Raw genomic sequence first — 26,964 nt, forward strand, 5'->3', positions numbered from 1 at the left:
CGCTATGAGGCGAAAATAAAGAGAGTAAGAGGACAGAAAGCGGTGGCGGCTGGTAGTTCAGATGGGGTGGCCAAGGAGGGCTTTTCTAAGGAGGTGATATCTGAGCAGAGACCTGAAAGGAGTAAGGGAGTGTGAGGAAAATGGCTGGGTTAGGTTTGTTCGCTGGTTTCCGCCTGAAAGCACTTTGCACAATTAGTGCATGAGCACGGCACAGAAAGCCATGTGTGTGTCTCTGGAAAAGCTATGGGTGCTTTCCCTCAGTGACGATTCTCCCAGACTGCTCTCCCACCACTGAGAGGTGCGGTTCCCTGATTCCCTCAGCCGCCACCGTGAGGGGCAGTTTTCCTGATCCCTTGCCCTCCACTACGAAAAGCAGGTTTTCCTTGTTTGTTCACTCGCCCACCTCTGCAAGCCTCCAATAAATGGGTGATGGCCTGACACTCTCCGGCTCTGGCTCCGCAGTTCCCCTACCGTCTGCCTGAATTCAATGCGAAGCTACCTGGCTGTGGCTACCAACATTACAGGGAGCAAGGTAGGCGAATGCCTTAGAGGAAGAACACTGTGGAAGGGGTCCTAAAAGGGCAAGCAAATGGTCGGACATGGGAATTTGGTTGGTGTGTTTGAGACTAACAAAGAAGCTCCTGTGTCCTTAGGAAGCAAGGAACAAGGGAGAGGTGACTCAGATTAATCATGTCAAGCCATGTGTGCCATGATAAGGACCTTGGGTTTTGTCTTACACATTTTGGGAAGCTATCAGAGCAGTGATGATCAGTGCTGCCTGTTCATTAGAATCATCTGAGGAGCTCTAATTCCAGCGCCTGGACCTACCCTGACAACTGGAATCAGAACTTCAGAACTCTGGGCATGCTGGTTTTTTCCAGGTGCTCTCGGGGATTCTAATAAGCAGCTACGGTTCAAAACCACAACATTTGATATCATGTGTGAACCCAAAATAAAACCTGCAAAAAACATAATGTGCACACAGTGACTAAATAGTATGTGCCTTTCTGGAAAGACAGAGTTATATCTAGTAAGTGCATGGAAACAAGGCATGAGTCATGGACGACCACTCTTTAAAACTACTTTAAGTTAGAGCTCCTGCCTCCCATCAATCCAAATGGCTCTTTCCTGGGGAAGATGCACTTTCTAAAGCATCATGAGTCACTCGGCGTTACGACGACTGGCATACTAAGCACAGTGGGATAGCTAAAATACAGGCATGTCTTCATTCTTGTGTTTCTCAGAATATGAAATTTAGATTAAAAAACCCTCCACAGCAAGGTTTGGATTTCCATGGTGCTCTTGCTGCTGCTAATAACATGCACCTCCGGAAACCATATACCGCCTCTCACAGCCTGGCTCCTCCTCCTGGGCTTTTGCTCCTTTGTTCTGTCCGCATCGGCATGTGATCTGCTGAAGGAATCTATGAAAATAAGAATGTTAATTTAATTGAGCAAATATGCTGACTTTGGGGGGGGATGTATTGGGGTGGTCTCCTAAGGAGACTTCAGTGGTGTCTGGGACCGTGGAACAGACATGCGTATTTTTTAGATGATTTTCTCAAGCAGAGTAAGCCAGACAAGGCCACTGTGACTTTGTGACTTTCTTTTAACACCACAACCTGTGCAGAAAGGAACGATGAATATCATATACATATGCTCTGCTTGGACCCCATTTTGTTACAAAGTAAAGTGTGACGAGATTCCCTCATGGCCTGAGTTGGGCTCCCAACCCTGCCCTGGGAAGATAATCGGTAGGAACATCCCCGCCCTTGGCTGGAACCCCCTCCCTGAGCTCTGCTGAGGCCGGCACGCCCCTCTTCTCAACCAGCCCCTTCCGCAGCCCGTCCCTCCAGTCACAGCACCAGCCGCTCCGGCCCTGGGCCTGGGAGATCTCTAAGTGTAGATGTTGACATTTATGTTTCCCATAGTCAGGCTGAAGGTTGAAATTCATGTGAATAAAAATCAAATATCAGTTGTGTGTGACATTTAATAGAGGTTAAAGTGCATTGAAGCACTTTTTTTTTTTTTGCATTGAAGCTTTTGTGACTGGTCTCTGAAATATCTACCTCCTTGCAATTAAAACAAACAAAGAAAGAACGGTGGACCCTCAACAATGTGGTTTGGCAGCAGAGATGAGAAAGAGCTCTATGCCGCCCCTTCTTCTCCAGCACACCTGGTGAGGTGCAGAAGGCACAATAAACAGCAGTGCTCTCTCAGTGTGCAGATCACGTTCCCTTCATCAGCAGCTTGGCAGGATTGTATGCCGAGTGCCTGGTCGCCTGTCACCTCAACTTTATTTTTACGAGATAGAGGAAAGGCACCCAGTCAACTTCTCGTAAGAGCTTTGGGTGCTTAAAATCTCTCCACACCCACCTGAATCAAACCCCAATCCATCCTTTTGAACACTCTGTACTAATGTAGTATATATACATTTTTTCTGAAGCTGGAAATGGGGAGAGACAGTCAGACAGACTCCCGCATGCGCCCGACCGGGATCCACCCGGCACGCCCACCAGGGGGCGACGCTCTGCCCACCAGGGGGCGATGCTCTGCCCCTCCGGGGAGTTGCTCTGCCTCGACCAGAGCCACTCTAGCGCCTGGGGCAGAGGCCAAGGAGCCATCCCCAGCTCCCGGGTCATCTTTGCTCCAATGGAGCCTTGGCTGCGGGAGGGGAAGAGAGAGACAGGAAGGAGGGGGGGGTGGAGAAGCAAATGGGCGCTTCTCCTATGTGCCCTGGCCAGGAATCGAACCCGGGTCCCCCGCACACCAGGCCGACGCTCTACCGCTGAGCCAACTGGCCAGAGCCTACATTTTTTTAATTAGGGTTTTTTTTGTTTGTTTGTTTTACCAAGTCAGTATATGCAAAATCTAAAAAGACAAAGGTTTCTACAAGACTTGTTTTGTAAAAGAGCGATCCTCCATTTTCCCTGCCCCGTTCAAGTCCTTCTCCCTACGGAACACTTTGAATTGTTTCATGCGATTGTTTATCTCTAAATAGCATTCTTATATAAACTACTTGGTTTCCTGGTTTTAAACTATCTGTATTAACTTCCTACTATAGAGAATTTCGTTGTCCTTGGCACACACCCTGCCAATCACACCAGCTACCAATGCACACTTGTCTGTGTGTGGGGAAGGGGGTCCCCATTCCTCAATACAACTATAGAATGATTTGTTAGATTAATATTCACTATTTCATTTCTGTTCTCGTGTGAGTTCTATTTTCACATAAGCCACACAGTGTACGATGCTTAGTTTTTCCTTCTCTGCACAATCCCATAGTATCCTTTACATTTTTTGCTTACTTTCTATATAATAGTTTTACTAATTCAACCTTCAAATCTCCCTTGGTTTAGTAAATCTCCTCTCAATATGATCAAATACACTAAATGTTCTATCCATCTCATCATTTTAAAGAGGTTTCTTTTGGAACCTTCCAGAGGTAAGAAAGATCCTTTTAAAACTATCTTCTGTTACATCTTTACTTTGTCAACTCCTATATCATGTGTCCTATGTCACCTTCTTCCTTGATTTATTTCATTTTTTGGAATAAATCTCTGTGCACAGGCTATGGTCTTCACTGGAAATCTGGATGAACCATTTTATTGCAGAAACCCAAAAGGTGCCATTTTTAGATGTTTTTCCCTTCAGCTAGTCGAGTCAGGAGGATAAAAGTAGGACTGTCCTGAGCTCCAGGTGGTGGCGGGGAGCTTACCCTTCAGGATGTAAACCTTCATTCACACTCACTGTTGGCCATGTAGTACCCCATCCCCTAATTGAGCCAGCTGTCTCCTGAGCAGGTGACCCTGGGTTTTACCCTCTCCAGAGACGAAACTACCACAGAGGTGGTGGGGCAGGAAAAGCTCTCAACTGTGTGGGGAGGACGCCCTTAATGATTGAATTCCTGCTTGTGTCCCCCCCACCACCACCCCCACCCCCGCTTCCTAAGGTACTGCTGCTGCTGACCTGAGATGTTTGTGTGTGCGTATGTGTGTGAGCACACACGTCTGCATGCAGTCTGACCTGTTTTAGGGCTTCCCTACAAAACAAGCTTCCCATCCAGCTTTCTGAAGCCAGCTAGGTTACGTAACAGTGTTTTTTTGGCTTTCAAAATCGTCAGTATTGTTTTTTCTCCAATTCTTGTGGGTTTATACATTTAAAAGAATATATTACACCATCGTTGCTGTCATTTAGGGAGTTTAAGGAGGAAGTAAGTGTAAATATTTATATATATTTAGTTCTCACCTCTACCCAGAAGTCCTAACGCAACCTTCTTTATATTAAACATGCTTTCTGTCTCTACACTAACAGTTTGTTCAAAATGCTTGGAAAAGCCACCTTTTCCTCCAGGTGTAGTTTGCTGACCTGTTTTCCCCAAACCCAAAGCAGTCTGTCGGATCCTGCAGAAATGAGCTCACTACCCACTCTCCTTCTACTGGGGCCTCAAGCCATTAGCCAGTTTGCAGCACCAACTCAGGACAGAGGTGGTGGAGCTGAAAACCACGGCATCTGGGAAGAGTAGATGTGATCTTCACTAACATCCTCACCGAGAACCAGGCAGCCTCAAATTCTGATGGGGCAACCTCTCATACAGGACAGTTATTTTCTTATTTGGTTTTTGTTTTGTTTTGAATATTGATTTTAGAAGGAGAGAGAGAGAGAAACATCAATTTGTTGTTCCACTTATTTATGCATTCATTGGTTGATTCTTGTATGCAACCTGACCAGGGATTGAACCTGCAACCTTGGTATACCTGAACGACACTCTAACCAACTAAGCTACCCAGCCAGGGCTTTTCCAATTTGTTTTTAATTGTTTTCCATTTGCTTAGTCATTTAGAAATAGAAAAAAGCCCTGCTGGTGTACTTGCCTTTGGCTGAAAGTAACAGAAACCCCAACCTAAACTGATTTAAGTGACACGGACAATTTTTATTTATTTATTTATAGATTTTTTTTTTTTTTACTTATTCGTTTTTGCAGAGAGAGAGAGAGGCGAGAGAGAAAGAGAGAGAGAAAGGGGGAGGAGCAGGAAGCATCAACTCCCATACGTGGCTTGAGGCAACCTCAGCATTCCAGGCTGACGCCCTATCCACTGCGCCACCACAGGTCAGGTGACATGGACAATTTTTAGGTTACATAATTGAAAGTCCAAAGGCAGGACAGCCTTCAGGGCTGGTTGAGCCAGCTGTTCAACAATGTCATCAGTGACTCAGTTCTTTCAGGCTTTTCCTTCTCTCCCAGTCCACATCATTCGTGTCTCATTCCAAAGCTAGTTCCCCTCCTGGCTATAGGAGGACGGTGCCAGCAGCGCTACCCGAGTCATGATCAGTGTGTCTGCACTTGACAGTGTGAATGAAAACGCAGCCACATACTGCACCCGACAAGCTCAGGGCTGGGGGCCGCGTGGTGGCCTCACAAACTCAGGCACTGAAAGGAAGCACATCGGATGGTCTGAAATTCCCAACTTCCTAACTAGAAGCAGGTCATGGCGGTCGTCACATCCTAGGCTGGTATCTTCCTTGACAAACGTCAATCTTTACCTTCAGTGAGTCTGTCTATTGTCTTTTTGCATCTACAACAACATACCTTGGGAATGTCACACAAATCCCTTTCTCCAATCTTTACCGTCAGTGAGTCTGTCTATTGTCTTTCTGCATCTACAATAACATACCTTGGGAATGTCACACAAATCCCTTTCTCCAGACCCCTCGGGGCACAATCTACCACCAGAGCAGGAGACCACAGAACCCTCACGGTTATTTTGTTTCCCCACATACCATCTCTGTGCTGTAAATGTTCATTGTTAACGATCCTGTACCCACCACTGTAAAAGACATATTTGTCTGTTCATTTTACTCTTTATTCAGTCTCAGAGAATTCCCTGCTTTGCTTTCTCCTGTCCCCTTAATCTACCACCAGTAAATTTCATGTGACCTCCTTACATCTCCTCCTTTGTAATGTATGAAATAACCTGCAACACTGCCATTCCCTGGAGCGTTTTCTCAATCCATTGAGAATTCGCTTCCTGGCAGTTGTCAGTTTGGCTCAAATAAACTCATAAAAATTCTCTATAGGTTTGGACATTTCTTACATTGACAAGAGAGACAAGAAGAGCGGGAGACTCACCCCTATTCCTCAAACAAAATTTCTTCTTTTCATTCTAATTGTATATCACGTGCTGGCCACGTCTGCACTAATAACTGTTAATAGAGAATGTCATGGACAATTGGCTCAGGTCTGGGATGTGAGGGAGTCAGTCAGGAGACCAGGACAGGGCAAAGGAAGTGAAGGCCCTAAAACCAGAGTGGTGGCAATAGGACCAGGGCAGAAAGAGAAGTTTTCAGGGCCACACTGTAGTAATTGGGAAGTCAAGTAGGAAAGCAGCTTGAAGAAGATGAGGCCAGAAGAAGGACCAGTGGAAGGAGATTTGGGTGCATGAGAACCTGGAGGGGAGCCCCCATATGATACTACATTTGTCGGGTCCTGTTATGACTAAATTGTATACCTCCGCCACCAAAAGAGAGTTGTTGCAGCCCTAACTCCTGGCCGTCGTGAATGTGACCTTGTTTGGAAATAGGGTCTTTGCAGACGTAAGCAAGTTAAGATGAGTTTACACTAGAATATAGTAAGCCCTTAACCCAAGATGACAGGTGTCCTTTTTTTTTTTTTTTTTTTTTCTGAAGCTGGAAACAGGGAGAGACAGTCAGACAGACTCCCGCACGCGCCCGACCGGGATCCACCTGGCACGCCCACCAGGGGCGACGCTCTGCTGAGACCAGAGCCACTCTGGCGCCTGGGGCAGAGGCCAAGGAGCCATCCCCAGCGCCCCGGGCCATCTTTGCTCCAATGGAACCTTGGCTGTGGGAGGGGAAGAGAGAGACAGAGAGGAAGGAGGGGGGGTGGGGTGGAGAAGCAAATGGGCGCTTCTCCTATGTGCCCTGGCCGGGAATCGAACCCGGGTCCCCCGCACGCCAGGCCGACGCTCTACCGCTGAGCCAACCCGCCAGGGCCTGACAGGTGTCCTTTTAAGAAGAGGAGAGTCACAGAGACACACAGGGGAGAGAGCCATGTGACGAGGAAGCAGAAACAGGAGGGATGCCACTACAAGCCAAGGATGGCTGGCAGCACTGGACACCAGGAGAAATTCCTGGACAGAATGTCCACTAGAGCCTTCAGAAAGAGTGTGGCCCTGCAACAGCTGGTACCCTGAATGGGGACTTCTAGACTCTGAAATTATCAGAGAACACATCTCTTCTGTTTTAAGTCACCTGGTTTGTGGTGATTTGTTACAGGAGGAAACTAACACAGGCCCCAGCAGAACACAGGTGGCACACTCAAATGGGAGAAAGAAGAAGAGTCTATAGCAGGGGTCCCCAAACTTTTTACACAGGGGGCCTGTTCACTGTCCCTCAGACCATTGGAGGGCCGGACTATTAAAAAAAACTATGAACAAATCCCTATGCACACTGCACATATTTTATTTTAAAGTAAAAACAAAACAAAACAGGAACAAATACAATATTTAAAATAAAGAACAAGTAAATTTAAATCAACAAACTGACCAGTATTTCAATGGGAACTATGCTCCTCTCACTGACCACCAATGAAAGAGGTGCTCCTTCTGGAAGTGCGGCGGGGGCCGGATAAATGGCCTCAGGGGGCTGCATGTGGCCCGCGGGCCGTAGTTTGGGGACCCCTGGTCTATAGGAACCATAAGCAAGAGTGTGGGTGAGCCAGGGGGTACCAACACCATACAATAAGCACTTGGGTCTAGTAAAGACCTTCCCAGTGTGATACCTCGGGGCAAAGGGAGAGAGCAGTCCTGCCCCCTGGAGGCAACAGCGAGGCCGTGGTCCTTGATGGGGTGTGCAGCTAACCAAAGGCAACCCGGAAGAGAGGAAACACCCTGACCTCCCTCTGCTACCACTTCCATCGGCTGAACCCAACCAGAAGCCAGAGCGAGGGAGCCCGTTGATGCGGTTCCGACAGATCAGCCTCCTGGGGCAGATAGCAGAGTGGAGATGAATGGAGAGGGGACCTTAAAGGACCCCGGAAAACATTACCTGGAAAAAAAACAAAACAGGGAATATGGTTTCAGCTACAACGTTCTGAGAGAACCAGTCAGTACACTGGATGTTTTTTCTGAAAGCTAAGGTGCCTCGGAGAGAGAACCAATTAACGTGACAAGATGGGAGCTTGGCCACGTTTCAATGTTATCTGCTCATACAGAACTCTTTAGATTCGAGCAGTTTCCGATACTCTCACCTGCCAATGTCAAGGGAGGGATACTGAGCCAAATAGAGCACTAAAACTAGAGCTCTCATCCGGGCTGACTTTGATATCGGAGCCTTTCTGCTGCTTGTCTCCATGACTCCTCATAAAACATATTTCTTCCAGAAAAAAATGTGTTCATCAGGTTTTCTTATCTTTGCTAACCAGTTGATGTTACTCTCTTCTTTGTTTCCCCTATTATAATGGGTCTTAAGGAGCCATAAAAATTGGGGGGAGGAAGGGCTGGCTTGGAGACCATGCCCCAGACCCCACCTGGCTGCTCTGAATGTCCACACAGGCCTTGCCTGTCTCATTCCTGCTCCTGGAAAAGGTGACTGTGCTTGTTCTTAACAACTCAGACCTCCCTTTGCATTTTAGGTTTGGACTTTAAAAAGGAAAAACCAGCATATTATCATGGAAATCATCCATATACTTTATAAAAGGCAGGACTTCTAATATCCAAATGAAATCATGAAAACTGAAAAATATGCCTTAGAATAGAGCACATAACCAAGTTCCAGTTAAAAAATCATAAGAGCGTTATGTATTCTATCAGTTTTAATCTATGAACCAACCATTTCCAAGGACAAAGGATGCAGAATGATCATAATAGTTCTGATACAGAAGAAAACCATCTAGTATAATTCCTTTCTTGAATAAGCAGGGCTTTCATTCTCATTTAACTGTAAAAATGATGAAGTAGTGACCTCCATGAAGAATGTAAAATGTTTTTCAATTAGAAGATACATTTGAGAGAAAAGATTTTATTTATAGATGATTACGATCATATAGTCAAATTAATGAATCTATGTTGGATCAGTGTCCAATAAATCATATTTTCCTATTTTAAGAATTGTCCCGGCCCTGGCCAGTTGGCTCAGTGGTAGAGCGTCGGCCTGGCGTGCAGAAGTCCTGGGTTCGATTCCCGGCCAGGGCACACAGGAGAAGCGCCCATCTGCTTCTCCACCCCTCCCCCTCTCCTTCCTCTCTGTCTCTCTCTTCTCCTCCTGCAGCTGAGGCTCCATTGGAGCAAAGATGGCCCGGGCGCTGGGGATGGCTCCTTGGCCTCTGCCCCAGGCGCTAGAGTGGCTCTGGTCGCAACAGAGCGTCACCCCCTGGTGGGCGTGCCGGGTAGATCTCGGTCGGGCGCATGCGGGAGTCTGTCTGACTGTCTCTCCCCGTTTCCAGCTTCGGAAAAAAAAAAAAAAAAAAGAATTGTCCCAAGCTTCTTCACCATACAGATTTGCACATATTATAATGGTTAGAGCTTGGATTTTTCTGAACAAATGAGATGAAAGATCACTATTACAAAAAAAAAAAAAATTATGCCCTGGCCAAGTAGCTCAGTTGGTTAGAGCATTGTCCCAAAGCTCAAAGGATCCTTGGTCAGAGCAGACACAAAAACAGATCGATGTTTCTTTTTCTCTCTCCCTCAAATCAATAAATAATTTTTAAAAGTTTAAAAATAGAAATAATTATAAGAATTACAATTGCTACCAGTTATTGAGCTCTTACAATGCCTGATCCAAATGCACGAACCCCTTTCCTCTCACAACAGCCCTGCGGGCTGAGTCCCGGCACCCACTTCACAGATGAGGCCCAGGTGCTGGGAAGTGACAGGCCATGCTTGTTCACTACGCTTTCTCATCCTCAGGGTCTAAGAGGGCTTTCTCCCAACTTATAGTATTTAAAACAAAATCCAAGTTTGTATTTTAAGAAGAGCTGTAGTTCAAGTATAAATTGATAAGGACCTGAATTATAATATTGACCACGAGAATAGAAAAGAAGAACCTTTAACAATGAAATGATATGTCCCCCCTAAACTGATTTGAAAAATTAATACATTCCATATAAAAACACACTTTCGTTTGTTTGATTGACTGGCTTTGGGAACTAGATTAACTAATTCTGAAGTTGGACAAACAAACATGCAAGAATACCAGGAAAACTCTAAACAGGAAGAGCACTGAGGAAGGACTGCCCTAGGAGACCAATTCAGGAACTGGGAAGGGTCAGAGATTACACCCATCTTGCAAGCTAACAGGTTAGTTGGGCACAGTTACATGATGCTGATAGAAGACACAGATGCTGGGTAAAGTCAAAGTGTCAACATTATCAACCTCTTATCTTATTGTTTGTGTGGGTTCCCCAAGCCCTTGTTCTGACACAGGTGACACAAAGAGAGCCAGGTGGGTTGCAGTAAGGAGCAGAAACTGTGAGCTTAGCAAGCCCAAATTTTTCATAAGTTTTGCTTCCAGGAGTCATTCTTTCTCTTACAAGGCTGTTTGCTATACACATACCCTTGAAAAATAGCCCAGAACAAAGGTATCTCCCATTCAAAAGATGTATAAACATACAAGAAACTCAGAGACAATTGTCTCTTGACAGATAACACAGCAGAGTATAGAACCTCTCATTAATACAAGGAACTCAGGTCATGAAAACAAACTAATAGAATGGAATATAAAAATCAAAATAGACCCAAATTATATGGGAATTAGAATTTGATAGAAGTGTCCTATCAAATAATTGGACAAAAAACATGGACTTTTCAACAAAAGCTGTTTGTAAGATAGTTATCTGGAAAAAAATTAAGTTTGTTCCATATGGCATAATGTACTCAGAGTAAGTTCTAAATGAAGCAAAGGTTTAAATATCTAAAAAAGTAAAAGTATATGGAATTGTACACATCAAATTAATTAAATATACCATACCTCTGGGAAACAGTTGGAGGAGAACTTGAGCTACAACTTTCTAACTTTTTAAAGAGCTAAAAAATATGGAAAGAATGATAGAGTTAGAACATTGTCATTTTTAACCATCATAGTAATGATTGAGTACAGGTAACATTATCAATGAATACTAAAACCAACGCATGAAAGTCTGAGGGATATGATGTTTAATGTTACATATCAACCTGGCTAGGCCAGATATTTGGTGAAACACCAGTCTAAATGTCACTGTGAAGGTGTTTTTGAGATGAGATTAGTATTTAAATCAATAGACTTTGAGAAGTAAATTACTCTCCATAATGTGGATTGGCCTCATCCAACTCAGTTGAAGGCGTTAAGAGAAAAATACTGAGGTCCCCCAAGGAGGCAAAAATGCTGCCTCCAGCCTGTCCCACAAATTTTGGAGTCGACAGCCTCCACAACTGTGTGAGCCAATTTCTTAAAACCAATCATTCTCATTATTTCTCTATCTATATATCTGCTCCTATATATTTGTTTGTTTCGCCAGAGAATCCTGACAAACACAATGGGTTTCAGGCTATTGCATATGTCATAGTATATCCCACAATTAACTTATTAATTACAAAGGGAAAAAAGAGCTTTGCTGTGGAGACCTAGAGGGTATTACTTAATTGACTAATCACTGATAATGGGATGAACCAGCATCACGTCCGCCCTGCTGCGATGCACTAAGAATGATTCAACATCATCTATGTAGAAATCCTGCTTAAAATGAATAGCCCAGTTCTAATCAAGAGGAAAGCTGACTGTAATCATGAGGAAGCAAAGCTAAAATGAAAGAACAATGGCCTGTACTCTTAAAAAATCCAATGTCATTTAAGAACAACAAAAAATAAGGCTTGAGGATCTGGTCTTGATTAAAGGAAAGTAAAGAGACATGACAATTAAATGTAAAGTGCAATCTTAGATTAGATCCTGGATCAGAAAAAAATTGCAATGAAGAATATTACTGGAAAATTGATTAGATAATAAAATGGCATTATAATGAAATCTCCTGACTTTGATTAATCATATGTAGTTAGGGAAGAGAATATCTTTGTTCTTATGAGAGAAAGGAGAGAGAAGAAAGAATGAGAGCAAGAAAACAAATGTATAAAAATGGCTAAAATTTGTGAAGGGTAAATGAAGTTCATTGTACTATTTTGTAAGTTTTCTGATGTCTGAGTATTTTTCAGAATAAACAGTTTAAATTTTAAAAAAACATATGCATTGTAAAATTTAAAATAAGATATTAACAAATCTGCTTTAAAAAGGCAGAGATGGAAGGATTTCCAATTAATTTAATCACATGGCAACTCTTCTTGAGAGAACTCATGGATCCTATTTAAAGCACCCTGAGATTTGCTAGTGGCTAATAGTAGTGCGAAAATGAGTTAGGCAAGCAGAGTTAAGGAAAACCTCAACAAAACCATATAGAACTCTAGTGTGTCACAATATTCATCCTTTTCATCGTCTACTGGGGAAACAAACCCAATCTTCAAGTTAATTATCCCAGGTCCCTATGCAGCGATGAGATCTATTCCTTTTTTAAGATTTTATTTATTGATTTTACCGAGAGAGGGGGCGGGGCAGCAAGAAGTATAAACTCAGTTGCTTCACTTCTGTTGTTCATTGATTGTTTGTCATATGTGCCTTGACCAGGCAAGCCCAGGGTTTTGAACTGGTGACCTCAGCATTCCAGGGCAATGTTTTATCCACTGTGCCACCACAGGTCAGGCAAAAATCTGTTTCTAATGGGTCTGTTTTAGCAGGGACAGGTATAAGCATGTATTCTCCAGGGGGTCAGCCGCTGCTAACTGCTGCTGCTAATACAATAACACCCATCTCCTCTGGGACTGCTTTAATTCTAGGGCATGAGTCTGACTTCAGCAGTTGTTGAACAAATTAAGTCTAGCCTTTTTTTACCTACCCTTCAAATATGTAAACTGTGTGCATGTTGGTCACAGCACAGTGGAACCTCACAGGTCAGCAAAACCTGGGGATACATCCCAGAATCAGTGGTGTGTATCATTTACAACCACATCCAGTGCTGGCCCTGAGACTGTTACTGAGAAGTCATCAGGTCTTATAGTGATGAAGGTGACATTTAAAGTGGAATATCCTGCCACTTTGGTTTCACAGTGTGCTGAAATGATTCACCCAAAAATTAAGCATCCTGTTTCCCCAGGCTTATGAGCTGGAGAAACAGGCTAGTCCTCAAGTTCCAGGTAGCATTCTGAAAGCTGGGACTACCTAGTGAGAGTGGAGCCATATCCTCACAACCCAGTCATATAGGTGACCTGCCAAGAGCAATCACCCGTAGCCGAGGTGCTTTAGTGTTTTTTTCAAAGGACTACGAAACAGAAAATCAAATCCTCTGGCATCTCCTACAAACACTTTGTTAGGCTCTGCCAAGGAACAGAGACACCAGAGAGGCCTGGAAAGGAATGGGTACCTGAGGTTTTTTGACCTGAGGGCTGCTATTGTATATCACACTAAGGAAATGCAATATGCCTGGAATTTGTAGAAGCAAGATACCAAAAGGATAATCAATTACAATGAAGTCGTGGATAGTCTCGACCAATAACAGACCTGACTGCCTATATGTAACCTTTTGGCAGCATTAGTTATGGTTCATGGGGGACACAGGGCTTTTATGCCCCGAGATCTTCAAATCAGCCGAGGACCCATACGTAGAATCATAAGAGCGTGTGTGTGTAGTTTTATAGAGAGTTATATATACAGGATGAGGCAGAAGTACACTTATGATGATGGGTATGCAAAACAGTTTATTCTTGTTTCATTATTTATTAATTATTGTATAATATTCCATATAAACAACTGTAAACCTGCCACAATTATAAACTGTAACATTTCTGCCACATCCTGTTATATATATTTATATACATCTATTATTTATATTGTATATATAAACACATATATACATACATAGTTATTTTTTAAAAGACACTTGAAAGTAAACAGACTTTTTTTTTTTTTTAGCAAGAGGGGGACAGACAGGCTGGAAGGGAGAGAGATGAAAAGCATCAATTTTTCTTTGCAGCTCCTTAGTTGTTCATTGATTGCTTTCTCATATATGCCTTGATGGTGGTGGGGCAGTTATCCAGCAGAGCAAGTGTCCCTGTGCTCAAGCCAACAACCTTGGGCTTCAAGCCAGCGAACCCACGCTCAAGCTGGTGAGCCTGCATTCAAGCATAACGAGCCCATGTTCAAGCCAGTGACCTCAGGTTTTCAGCATCCCAGTTCAACGCTCTATGCACTGTGCTACCGCCTGGTCAGGCTAAATAGACTTCTTAAGGAATCAAATTTATTTCCAAAGACTGAACGTGGTTGTTTGTTTGTTTGTTTATTTATTTTTTCTTTTTTTTTTTTTGTATTTTTCTGAAGCTGGAAACGGGGAGAGACAGTCAGACAGACTCCCGCATGCGCCCTACCAGGATCCACTCTGCACGCCCACCAGGGGTGACGCTCTGCCCACCAGGGGGCAACGCTCTGTCCCTCCAGGGTGTCGCTCTGCCACGACCAGAGCCACTCTAGCGCCTGGGGCAGAGGCCAAGGAGCCATCCCCAGCACCCCGGGCCATCTTTGCTCCAATGGAGCCTTGGCTGCGGGAGGGGAAGAGAGAGACAGAGAGGAAGGGGTGGGGGGTGGAGAAGCAAATGGGTACTTCTCCTATGTGCCCTGGCCGGGAATCGAACCCGGGAATTCTGCATGCCAGGCTGACGCTCTACTGCTGAGCCAACCGGCCAGGGCTGTTTGTTTATTTATTTATCTTTCTTTATTTTTTAATTGAGAGGCAGTGAGGCAGACAGACAAATTCCGTGCCCCAATTGGGATCCACCCGGCAAGCCCCCTAGGGGGCAATGCTCTGCCCCTCTGGGGCCACTGCTCCATTGATTGGGCAACCAAGCTATTTTAGCACATGAGGCGAGGCCATGGAACCATCCTCAGCATCAGGGCCAAGTTGCTTGAACCATTCAAACCATGGCTGCGGGAAAGGAGGAGAGAGAGAGAGAGAGAGAATGGGGGGGTGGAAAAGCAGATGGTCACTCCTGTGTGCCCTAACCCGGAATCCATGCACGTGGTTATTTAATCTCCAGTACTGAATAGATTTTTTTTTCTTTTGTTAGTTTTTGTTTTTAAGTGTGAATACAAGTGATTAATGGGTCCTGACTTGTTAACAAGCATAGTTCTAAAGTTCCTGCTGTCATCAACTTGGGCAACAAATGACCCACTGGAAGGCAAATCCGCTTAAAAGATCTCTGTATCGCCTGACCTGTGGTGGCACAGTGGATAAAGTGTCGACCTGGAATGCTGAGGTTGCCGGTTCAAAACCCTGGGCCTGCCCGGTCAAGGCATATATGGAAGTTGATGCTTCCTGCTCCTCCCCACTTTCTTTCTCTCTCTCTCTCTCTTCTCTAAAATGAATAAATAAAAATTTAAAAAAAAAATTAAAAAAAAAAAAGATCTCTGTATTGTTAATCCAAATTCAGAGGGACCCGAATTATGGAAGACAGAAGCAAGGTCCGTCGTCTACACATTAAAGCTTTATTGTCTAGCTTGGCCAAGCGGCGGGAACCCCGACAGAAATCTGACGGAGAGCGCGCCGGCCCTTTGTCCTACTTAGTTTTTATAGTTTTGTAAGTGGGAAGTACAGAAGCAAAAATTGCAATTAGGAGCCCCTTACCGCTATTGGTTATAGTCATATGTCCTTTAACATGATAGGACCACGTTCAATTTGCAAGCTATACATTATTTTGGGGAAAACAAAGTTTACAAGCCAACACAATGGTAGAAAGATGTCTCTTTACATATTAAGGCATTCCTATATTATCTAGTGTTTATCTGCTATCTCTCTGTCCAGAGTCACACACACATTTACATAGGAGAGGTAGTTTCGGTGGGGACAAATGCCCGCAAATGACTCATTGCTATAAGAAAAGGTTTATTTTGGCTTTTCTCTTCCTGCACCTGGCTAGCCATTCACCCCTTTCCCCACAGGTATGGTGGAATGTCAGGGAATCCATGCTTTCTTCCCTTTTCATTTACAATACAATGGCAAGAGCCATCCTAGTTATGCTAATCACACAGCACAGAGACTATTCTCACAATTTCTCTTAACCCAAATTAATAAAATGTTCTCCAAGCCTCCTAAAATATTAATATTAATTCTGTAGCCTTTGGTACTTTACAACACCTGTGGGTGAAATGGCTCAGTGGCTCCTCAGTATCTTGTTCTGTGACTAAAGCAATACACTAATCTCACAGTGAACCCAGAATGATTCAACATTTTTCCCCACTCCTCCCTTGATCTTCTGGTTATACTTTGAGCCCTGCAAGAATGTTGGTTTATGCTTCGACATTTGCGGGGGTGTATTTTTTTAGTGAATGTAATATGCATATCTTGCTAGGAGTTAAGCAGCCTTTGTGGGACACTGCAAGCTGCCAGAGTCCTCGTAGTTCAGATCTGTGGGGGGCAGAGGTGCGGGAGACTGGTAGTAAACTGACAGAGTCCTAGCTGCCCATCCCCCCACCGCACTTGCTTGACTAGGTTGCTAAAGGCTAAGCTCTTCCCCACAACCTCTGATTGTTTGATCAAGTTGAGAAAGGCAATTTACATGCCCTTCCCCACACCTCCGTGTTAGCTATAATGCTGAAGGTTTCTAGTTCTCCCCTCCCCCGTGTTCCTCAGAGACTGGAGGCAGTTTTCTTTTTACCCTTTGTTTTGTGAAGTTAAGATGTTATGCAGGTTGGGGAGGGAGGGGTTTCTGCACTTGGGAGAATTCTTGGTTTGCCTCAGAAATGTGACTTTGTATCTGAGCTCTCTTTGTTTTACAAATGACTTTGCTTTACACTATAAAAATAAAGGTTTTGGGAGTACAGGCTCTTTTGGTAGGTCATCAGCCACCAGAAGACCTCCGGATCCCATTCTTTTCCTTTCTGTGTTTATTTTCTAATCCTCTGCCATTCCCACTCGAGACCCACAAAATTACAAGTCACGCTGGTTTGTGATAAGCCTTGCTGAGGGGTTGGAAATTTTCTTCTTTTTATTTATTTATTTTTCTTTTATTTTTTGTGGGGAGGATATTGGATTCTGGAATAGTAGGTGGTACATAGTTCACTTGGCTTCAGTTAAAAATATTTTGGGGGGGGCCTGACTGGGCGGTGGCGCAGTGGATAGAGCATTGGACTGTGATGCGGAAGACCCAGGTTCGAGACCCCGAGGTTGCCAGCTTGAGCGTGGGTTCATTTGGTTTGAGCAAAAGCTCACCAGCTTGAGCCCAAGGTCACTGGCTTGAGCAAGGGGTTACTCGGTCTGCTGAAGGCCCACAGTCAAGGCACATATAAGAAAGCAATCAATGAACAACTAAGGTGTTGAAACACGCAATGAAAATGATAGATGCTTCTCATCTCTCTGTTCCTGTTTATCTCTCTCTCTGTCTCTGTAAAAAAAAACAAAAAAAACAAAGACAAAAACAAAAAATATTTTTTGGTAAATATATATATAAGGTCTACCAGAAAGTTCTGTCCGTTTTTGGAATAAAACAAAATACAAATTTTTCTCACTGTCAATAAACTTTATTAAGTAATATATTTCCACACCAATCCTATCTTCTGAATATGGTCTGAAATGGTTTGCTGAGCTGAAGTAAGCCTTTCTGCGATCTCTGATGTTGTCAGAAAAGGATCTTGCTCCAACATGGTCTTAACAACATCGTCATCAATCAAAGATGGTCCCCCAGAACGTGGCTTATCAGAAAGGTCGAAATCACCTGTTTCGAATTTTCAAACCATCTTCTGCATGTCCTATCAGAAACTCTACCTTCACCAAACACTTAATAAATTTCTATATGTTTCTGTAGCATTTCTTCCTTGTTGAAATTTGTATACAATACAGTGGCGCAAATGAACTTTATCAGTAGCCATGGGTGTAAGGTATTTTTCCCTGCGGAGAAGGAAGGAAGGAGTGGGGCTTGGAGCCACCAAGTGTGGAATAACAAAAGGCTTTATTCAGTACAGCGCATCCCACCCGGCAAGGTTCCCTGGCCCCGAGGTAAGATGGAGGCCAGGGAAGTTGCAAGGATTAAACCGCATGGGAGATATTTAAAGGGGTCCCTCTAGGGAAGTCGAGCTAACATGACGTGGTGAAGTCCCACTGGCTGGCAGACGGTCGCTTTTTTCCAAAGGGTTCCTGCGAAGCCTCTTTTGGCGTGCTTGGTTGTGGGCGGTCCTAGCCAAAGTTTGCGGGTCTGGGTTCCCCACGTGACCATCCCCCTTTATCCACCGACCTTACATTCTGACCTTTTGTGTTAAATAGCAAAGGGGCACTGTTTATTCATCTGACTACTTCCTACTGAATAGGGGCATCGTGGGGAGAGGGAGATCAGAAAGTGGTGGCTTGGAGGGGTGTCAGGAGGAACATCTGTGTGGCTGTGACTGGAGAAACTTCATGGATGTGGTCCTGTAAGGATTTTTTAAAAAGGGGAGTAATAGGGGGATTTGCAGGGTCCAGCCTTTTGATGAGCTGGAGATGGATGGAGTCCAGTGGTTCTGACTGCCAGTGGTCCTGTAAGGAGGCAAGCTTGAGGCAGAACTGCATGTCAGGAGTGGCGTAAAAAGGGGAAAGGAAGGGGGTCCCATCCATTCCCATAACCAAAACCTGTGAGGGAACTAGAGGTCCAGAGTGTGATGGCAAAACAGAGAAGGTAGCCCCTGTGTCCACAAGAAATGAGATGGACTGACTTACCCACTTGTTGCAGAACCCTGGGTTCTCCGAGTCCAGGCCGTGTTCTAGGAGTTCGAGCGATGCACCCACCTGGCTAGATTGGCCTCCCATTCGGGCGGCTTGTCCTCCATGTAGAGGCGCTGAGGAAAAGCCTGTTGCCCAAAGGGGCCATCACTCTGCCAGCGACTGGGCTGCTTGCAGTCAGGGCAGGGCTCAGTGGGCAGCCGCCGGCAGGGGCCCTGCTGGGACCAGTGGCCCTGCTTGCCACACTTAAAGCAAGCTGCTGGTGGCTCTGCTGGCCTCAGGGTGCCACAAGAGTCGGGGTTTAGAGCGTTACCTTCTGCTGCATGCAGGCCTGGCGAACAGCCTTGGCCTGTTTCTACTAGTTGGAACCGTTAAAAACTTTAAATGCCGTGTTCACAGGTTCCGGATTGGGGTTTGGGGGTTTGGAATAAGAGGCGGGGGGGGGGGGGGGTCGTGGGGAGCCCGGCACCCAGATCCTGCAGGGAACGCTGGAGCCAAAGGCAGGACAGGGCCAGAACTTCCTGCAAGAAAATTGGGGTTGGACATCCTGAAAACCGGTGTCAGAGCCAATGCTGGGCTGAAAATGGCCTGACAGAGGAAGGATTTAAGAACACAGTGAAGAGAGGGGCCCCTGGCCAGCAGGGGAGGAGAAAGAGATGGTAGTGGTGAATAAGAAACAGGTTTTTGAGCCTGACCTGTGGTGGCGCAGTGGATAAAGTGTTGACCTGGAAATGCTGAGGTTGCCGGTTTGAAACCCTGGGCTTGCCTGGTCAAGGCACATATGGGAGTTGATGTTTCCTACTCCTCCCTCCTTCTCTCTCTCTCTCTCTTTCTCTCTCTCTCTCCTCTCTAAAATTAATAAATAAAATCTAAAAAAAAAAAAAAGAAACAGGTTTTTGAGAAGGGAGGGGAGGGGGCTCTCAGAGGGAAGAGACCCGAGCACAAAAGAGGTCCACGGAGGGACCAGAGAGAAGTCCCAGGAGAGTGGCACTCCCGGGGGTCAGGCAGGAGGGAGAGAGGGTTGGAGTCTGCGGAGAAGAAAAGATCAGGAGTGGAGGTTTTAGGTGAGGTTTCTCTGGCCAGAAAAAGGCCTGCGCGGTGGAACAGGTGGCACAGAGATTAAGGACGGGTGTGCGAATAATTAGAAGCCGTGAATGTAAGAAATCTCCAATCAGTTCCCAGCATTTTGGCGATAGTTAAATTGGTGAGGGTGTTAACACCGAAAGTCCCTTCAGGAGGCTAATTCAGTGGGTTCTGTGGCCTGGCCACAGTGGAGAAGAAAAACAGTTTCTTCTTCTTTAAGGAGGGAGATTCCTGTGCCCCACAGCTGCCCTCAGTCCTCAGAGTGGTCAGATTTGAGTATCAGCATCCTAAAGCTCAAGGTCCAGCCACGGATGGAAAAGGTAAAGTGGATATGCTTGGGGACGTCTCCACAAGCACACGCACTCGGACAGACGGAAGAGACTTTCCTGATGTAGCTACGGTTTCGGACAGGGAGTCTCAGAGGAAAGAACTGAGAGGAAGGTGGAGGCAGGGGACTTACCGCACCGTGCACCGAAGTGGGTGGAAGGTCGGAGATCCTAGTTCTTTCTCAGAGGGGATGAGGAAGAGGAGCAGTCCTTGCGGACTTCTAACTCCTCCCAGGTTTCGACACCAAAATGTAAGGTATTTTTCCCCGCCGAGAAGGAAGGAAGGAACAGGGCTCGGAGCCACCAAGTGTAGAATAACAAAAGGCTTTATTCAGTACAGAGTGCGCATCTGCCCGGCAAGGTTCCCTGGCCCCGAGGTAAGATGGAGGCCAGGGAAGTTGCAAGGATTAAACCGCATGGGAGATATTTAAAGGGGTCCCTCTAGGGAAGTTGAGCTAACATGACATGGTGAAATCTCACTGGCTGGCAGACGGTCACTTTTTTCCAAAGGGTTCCTGTGAAGCCTCTTTTGGCGCGCTTGGTTGTGGGCGGTCCTGGCCAAAGTTCGCGGGTCTGGGTTCCCCACGTGACCATCCCCCATTAACCACCGACCTTACAATGGGTACACTATCGCTTCACACATAAGACTAACGTGAATCAACTTTGTTTTAGTTAATTTGCTATGTCAGTATGTATACATTAAGTGATAAAAATAGAGAGGCACATATGAGCCAAATAAACATGTGCTTAAGTGTTGAAACTTGTTGTGATAGAAACAGACAGAACTTTCCAGTAGACCATATATATAGTATCAATCCAGATTCAGAAACTTGAGGTAGCCGGTCCAGATAGTTTCCTTTCACCTGTAAACTATATTGCTTTTACTGATCTTGTAATTTTCAAATGTATAATGTGTTTACAGACATGCCCTGCATTTAGTCTGTCTTGTTCCTATTTGATTTTTGTTGAGTTTCCTGCCTGCTTACCACAAGCTAGAAGGCTTCAGGCTCATGGACAATCGAAAGCAGAGGCATCCCTGGGCTTTTTTAAAGCACTGAACAAACTGAGACCTCATTGTGGTGGCACAGTGGATTAAGTGTCGACCTGAAACGCTGAGGTCGCTGGTTCGACCTTATGGTCAAGGCACACGTGGGAGTTGATGCTTCCTGTTTCTCCCCACTCTTCTCTCTCTCTTTCTCCTCTCTCTAAAAATGAATAAATAAAAATTTAAAGCACTGAACAAACTACAAAATGCAACATATCACATGCTGACATAAAAGAAATCTGTGTTTTTGTGGGATTTTTTTAAAAATAGAAATTCTCAAAGTTTAAAAAAAAAATTTCTCTTGTGGTCACTAAATCACATTTGTACAATATTAGTGTCAATGTAAGAATGCCCAAACTTCTAGAGAATTTTTACAAAAATTTATTTGAGCCAAACAGACGATACACCTGGAAGCAAGATCTCAAAAGACTAAGAAAAAATGCTTCCAAGAATAACATTTTGCAGCTTCTTTTATGCATTTGGAAATAAGGCTGGAACATAAGGTAAGGTTCCATGAAGGTAGGAGAAAGTAAGGTAGAGGCTGGATTATAGCATAGTGCTCTCTTGAGGGTGGTTACTGTGAAAAAAAAACATTTCAAAGGTGTGTTAACCTAGATACACAGAAGCAATGGACAGGGCTTGCTTAAGGCAAAGATAAACCTTTAACCAAAGTTATATGCCTGGGTCATGACTGCCCACTATGAATTTTTACGTTCAGGCCACCCTGTGTGGTTATTTTGGTCTCTGGGTGTGTAAGGCCCGCCCCACGGGCCTCCCTGAGCACGTCAGTCTTAGTATGTGGCCTCTTCTTTGTCCACACAGCCTTATCCTCTACCAAGTATTTTTCAAGAAAGGTTTCCTGGTCTTTCTACTGAACGTGTTTTGGGAAAGTGAGGTACAACAGGATTCAGACCACATGCCAGGTGATCCCTGGGGACTTTAGACACTTTTTTGGGGAAAGATGGCTCAAACCCTACAGCTTGACATAATTGATCTTCTCTCATATTTATTCTTTGTGCAAAGGCAGAATCTGTCCACACTGTCGAGCAGTTCCTGACACGAAGTTGACCATCAGTCCCTTTTTGTTAATGGAGTGAATGAGTGAATGAACAAATGAAAATCCAGCAGATTGCAGCAAGGCTGACATTCTATTTATGACAAGACGAGTAGTTATCTGCCTGAGGACAGTGGGTCATGACCTGTCTGGAAGCTGAGGGTTTGACCTTATGGTTTATTTGAGATCTTTTTCAATCTCTGGTAGCTCTGCTAGGAGCCCACCCTAGGTGCCTGGTGTCCTCAGGACTGTTTCAGAAGGAGCAGGACGGCCACTCCATCAGGAAGCAGTCAAGAGGATGGGGTGGCATTTCCAGAGAGGACTGGGTTGGGAAAAGACTCCTTGTGGGGAACAGGGGGAAGCCAGCCACGTGTGGTGTGTGTATGGAGGGGGTGGGCTTCACGCTGCAGGCCCAGGGTCAGGGTCAGCCTGTGGAGCTGGGCTTCTTTTTTTTTTTTTTTTTTTTTTTTCATTTTTCTGAAGCTGGAAACGGGGAGAGACAGTCAGACAGACTCCCGCATGTGCCCGACCGGGATCCACCCGGCACGCCCACCGGGGGCGATGCTCTGCCCACCAGGGGGCGATGCTCTGCCCTTCCGGGGCGTCGCTCTGTTGCAACCAGAGCCACTCCAGCGCCTGGGGCAGAGGCCAAGGAGCCATCCCCAGCGCCCGGGCCATCTTTGCTCCAAGGGAGCCCTGGCTGCGGGAGGGGAAGAGAGAGACAGAGAGGAAGGAGGGGGAGAGGGGTGGAGAAGCAGATGGGCACTTCTCCTGTGTGCCCTGGCCAGGAATTGAACCCAGGACTTCTGCACGCCAGGCCGATGCTCTACCACTGAGCCAACCGGCCAGGGCTGGAGCAGGGCTTCTTAAACTGTTTGTTGAATGACTCTGACTCACCCCCTGATGCTTGTTTTTGCTCTTATTTTCAACTATAGAAACCTTATCTTGTGAGTCAGGATGAGAGAGAAAACCATGAGCATCAAAACAGTGGGGATGGGGTGGAGGTTAAGCCTGAGTGGGGAGAAGCAAAGGGGCACACAGACCTATGTAAATTGCCCCCCTTGTTTGCCCCAGAGGGCTTCCCAAGATTGAGGAGCCCTCTCCCATGGCCGTGGGCTGCAGCAGGTAGAAGGAAGACAGAAATCCTTCTGAACCGCACGTGTGTTCACACCAGGCTTGATACTGCAGGTTCCGCCTGAATCCCTCTAACAAGCCCGAGCCCCTGAGTCCTGAATCAGGTGTGGCTTTCCTAAGGGCAACTATAAATTTAAAAATAAGAGGCTTACTTCTTCCAGGTGAACAGTAGAGCAGGGGACTTCCCCACCTCTCCCCCCCCCCTTTTTTTTTTTCAAATTTCTTTCTTGACCACATCACCATGCCAAATCCCTGAAAAATGCAACCCAACCACAGTTCAGTCTGTTAGGAGCTGTCACAGGGAGCAGGAGTCCAGGAAAGTTCCCCACAGGAAAAGTCCACATGGCACTGGAATTGTTGTCACCATTCTATACTTTGCAGCTCATGTCCAAGTCCCAATGACTGCTGCTTCTAGCTGGTAATGATTCAGGTAGACTGGAAAAAGCCATTTGCAGCATGCGTGGATATGGAGCTCCTGTTCTCCTCTGCCTGGAGAGTTGAGACCAGGTTGCTTTTCCCTGGAGCTCTGTGACTATGGCCTGGTAAAGAGAACCTTGGGATACACTAAGCTGGGTGGCAAAGGTAAATTCATAATACAAATTGGCAAAAGGAGAAAGAGAGCTCTAAATTAAGAGTAGGTCCCAGCCTGAAATGTGAGTGGGGCATTGAGGTAGGAGGGATAAAGAAACACTATATATTAAGCAAAGCAGCAGAAAATAGGACTATCAACACCCACAACAGAGATCTTTGAGGGAGGAATAAAAAACCTGACTATTCAGGCAAGACATAGTTAAGTGGCCCTTGTGCGAATGAGATCAGTTTACCTGCTTCTTGGAAGAAATACCCTAGGCTCGTCCACAGTGTCGTAGATGGGGCCGATGGCCCTGGGCACCTTCAGCCTTCAGTGACAAACCCCAGCTTTCTGGGCAAGGTTAGGTCATAGGTGGCTGGAGCAGGGCTGGAAGAGACTGAACCTTCCCTTAGAGGAGCGAGGGGGAAGCCCACCTTCCAGTGTCCCTGTTTCCTCACAGCAGAGGCGTGTAAGCCTGGCAGGCTTTAGCTCAATGACCTTCCTTTCCACTATTGAAGCAGGACCCAGATGGCATCCTATGAGACCCCTTTGGGGTGTTGGAGCCTTTAAGGGTATATCCTAAAAGCTGGTAGTTCCCCCTGATCTCTATTGGGCTTTTTCTGCCTCTAGGTATCTTAAGAGCCATTCTCAGAAGATCTCGCTGAGGGGTTTGAGGATCCCCATCCGCCTATATAAATCTTTTCCATATATCTGGAGCTATTTGGAAAAAAGACAGAACAGTGTTATTAGCTAGATCTAATAAAGAAGGTAGTAGTTTGCAGGCGAAAAAGATTTGGTGTCTCCTGTTCATCAGCATTCAAAAGAAATGTAAATTTTTTTTTTAAATTAAAAAGCATGATATGGTAGACCCGTCAGAGTCATTGGCCTGGTGTGCAGGATTCCTGGGTTCGATTCCCGGCCAGAGCACACAGGAGAAGTGCCCATCTACCTCTCCACTCCCTCCCCTCTCCTTCCTCCCGGCCCCCCTCCTCCCGCCTGCAGCCAAGGCTCCATCGGAGCAAATCCACCCTGGGCACTAAGGATGGCCCCATGGCCCCCGCCCCAGTCGCTAGAATGGCTCTGGTCGTAACAGAGCAACATCCCAGATAGGCAGAGCATTCCTCCTGGTAGGCATGCCAGGTGGATCCCAGTCAGGCGCATGCAGGAGTCTGTCTGACTGCCTCCCCATCCCCATCCTCAGAAATATACAAAAAATAAATAAATAAAAGAAAAAATACTAAAAAAAAAACACAAAAAAGGGGGGGCAACTTGGACTTGGGGAACATGTTAAGGACACTACTCATTTATGGATTCTTGCTGTATTCGCCAAGAGTTTGCTTAAAGACTCTTAATCACTGTAAAAAAAAATAGAGGACTAGATGAAGAAGATGAGGCACATATACACCATGGTATATTATTCAGCTAGGAGAAATGGTGACATTGGATCACTTATAGCAGAATGGTGGAGTCTTGGTAGCATTGTGCGGGGTGAAATAAGCGAATCAGAAAAAAACAGGAACTGCAGGATTCCATACATTGGTGGGACATAAAGGCGAGACTAAGAGGCATGAACAGGAGTGTGGTGGCTATGGGGGGTGGGGGGAGGGAAGGAGGGAGAGGGGGAGGGGGAGGGGTACAGAGAGAACTGGATGGAGGGTGGCGGAGGACTATCTCTCTTCGGGTGATGGGTATGCAACATAACTAAATGACAAGATAACCTGGAAATGTTTTCTTTGAATGTATGTACCCTGATTTATTGATGTCACCCCATTAAAATAAAAATTTATTTATTTAAAAAAAAAAAGAATTATAAAGAATTATTAAGCCAATAAGACTGTCTTTGTATAAACTTCAGTCTGTTTACATTCATGCATTATACTTTGTTTTGTTCCCTCAAAAAAAAAAAAATTTCTTTCTTCATCCTTTTCAAATGCTCTTAAATCTTTTTTGTGGTCACATGAGTCACTTACCAGTCTTCAACTCAGGATCATCTTCTCAGGGACCTGGGAGCCACCACTTTGCTATATAATCACCAAGGAAGTCTCCTGGGAGCGCATGGCCTAAAGTGTCACCTGGCTCTCACCCCGTGGAAACCCATCCATTGTAAATGATTTCTCCGTGTAGGGACCGAAGAGTGAGATTGCTTTGTCCGCAGTCCCTTCAGCGGGTCATCCGGATGCTCATCTCACACTGATTTAATGCTTGTTTGCTCGTGTAACTTTTTTATTTCTACCTTTGTGGAGAGATTTTTAGGGTTAGGCATGGATCTTGTTTTTCATTATATTCCCCACACTTTGTACAGCACCAGGAACATAAATTTCATGTCAAGGACAGGTAGGGAGATGTGGAAACTTCTCTCTTGACTCAACAAAAGTAGTCCAGACCCTCTGCGCTTCTCTCCCGGATTCCTAGCCGCTGATTTTACCTGTGGGCTGTGAACCTCTGGGCTTCAATATATGGGGCCGGAATTTTGTGAGTGACTTCAGAGGGCTTGTTGATGGGCCACGTGCTTCGCTTCCATCTCCAATTCCATCTCCAACCTGAGAGAGGCCAGGTGAATGGTGTGATTCCTATGAATTGAGGGGCCCCTTTGGGCCCTTCATCCAACCCTTTTCTCGCTCATCTTGCTGCCTCCCCATGCTGTGGCTCCTCCTCTCTCACTCAGCAAGCCAACAAAATGAAAGAGGCTCTCCCACTGCACGGGAGCAGTATCTGTCCCAAGGTACCCCCCTCTCTTATCGCCAGGCCTCCTCCCCTGAGTCATACCCCAGAAAGTTCATGAATGGGAGCTGCGTTAGCCTTTCCCAGCAGTTCCCTTGGAGACGCAGAACCCCCCAGAGAGCCTCTGCAGACACACTCACACCTTCATTCCTTTGCTTTTCACAAATGTCCCCCCAGGACCTCGTGCTGTGAGATGGAGCTTAGGAAGGAGAAGGTGAGGACTGAAGAAAGGTGGATATGGAAAAAGTTACTT

General features: G+C 45.5%; 1 pseudogene; it reads left to right on the top strand.

Annotated features, from left to right (window-relative positions):
* Positions 1 to 2,115: 2,115 nt before the first annotated feature.
* On the top strand, positions 2,116 to 13,593 carry LOC136309293 (FMR1-interacting protein NUFIP2 pseudogene; annotated as a pseudogene).
* Positions 13,594 to 26,964: the final 13,371 nt, after the last annotated feature.

The sequence above is a fragment of the Saccopteryx bilineata genome, chromosome 6 (genome assembly GCF_036850765.1).
Source record: "Saccopteryx bilineata isolate mSacBil1 chromosome 6, mSacBil1_pri_phased_curated, whole genome shotgun sequence".
In the NCBI taxonomy this organism is placed as follows: domain Eukaryota; kingdom Metazoa; phylum Chordata; class Mammalia; order Chiroptera; family Emballonuridae; genus Saccopteryx; species Saccopteryx bilineata.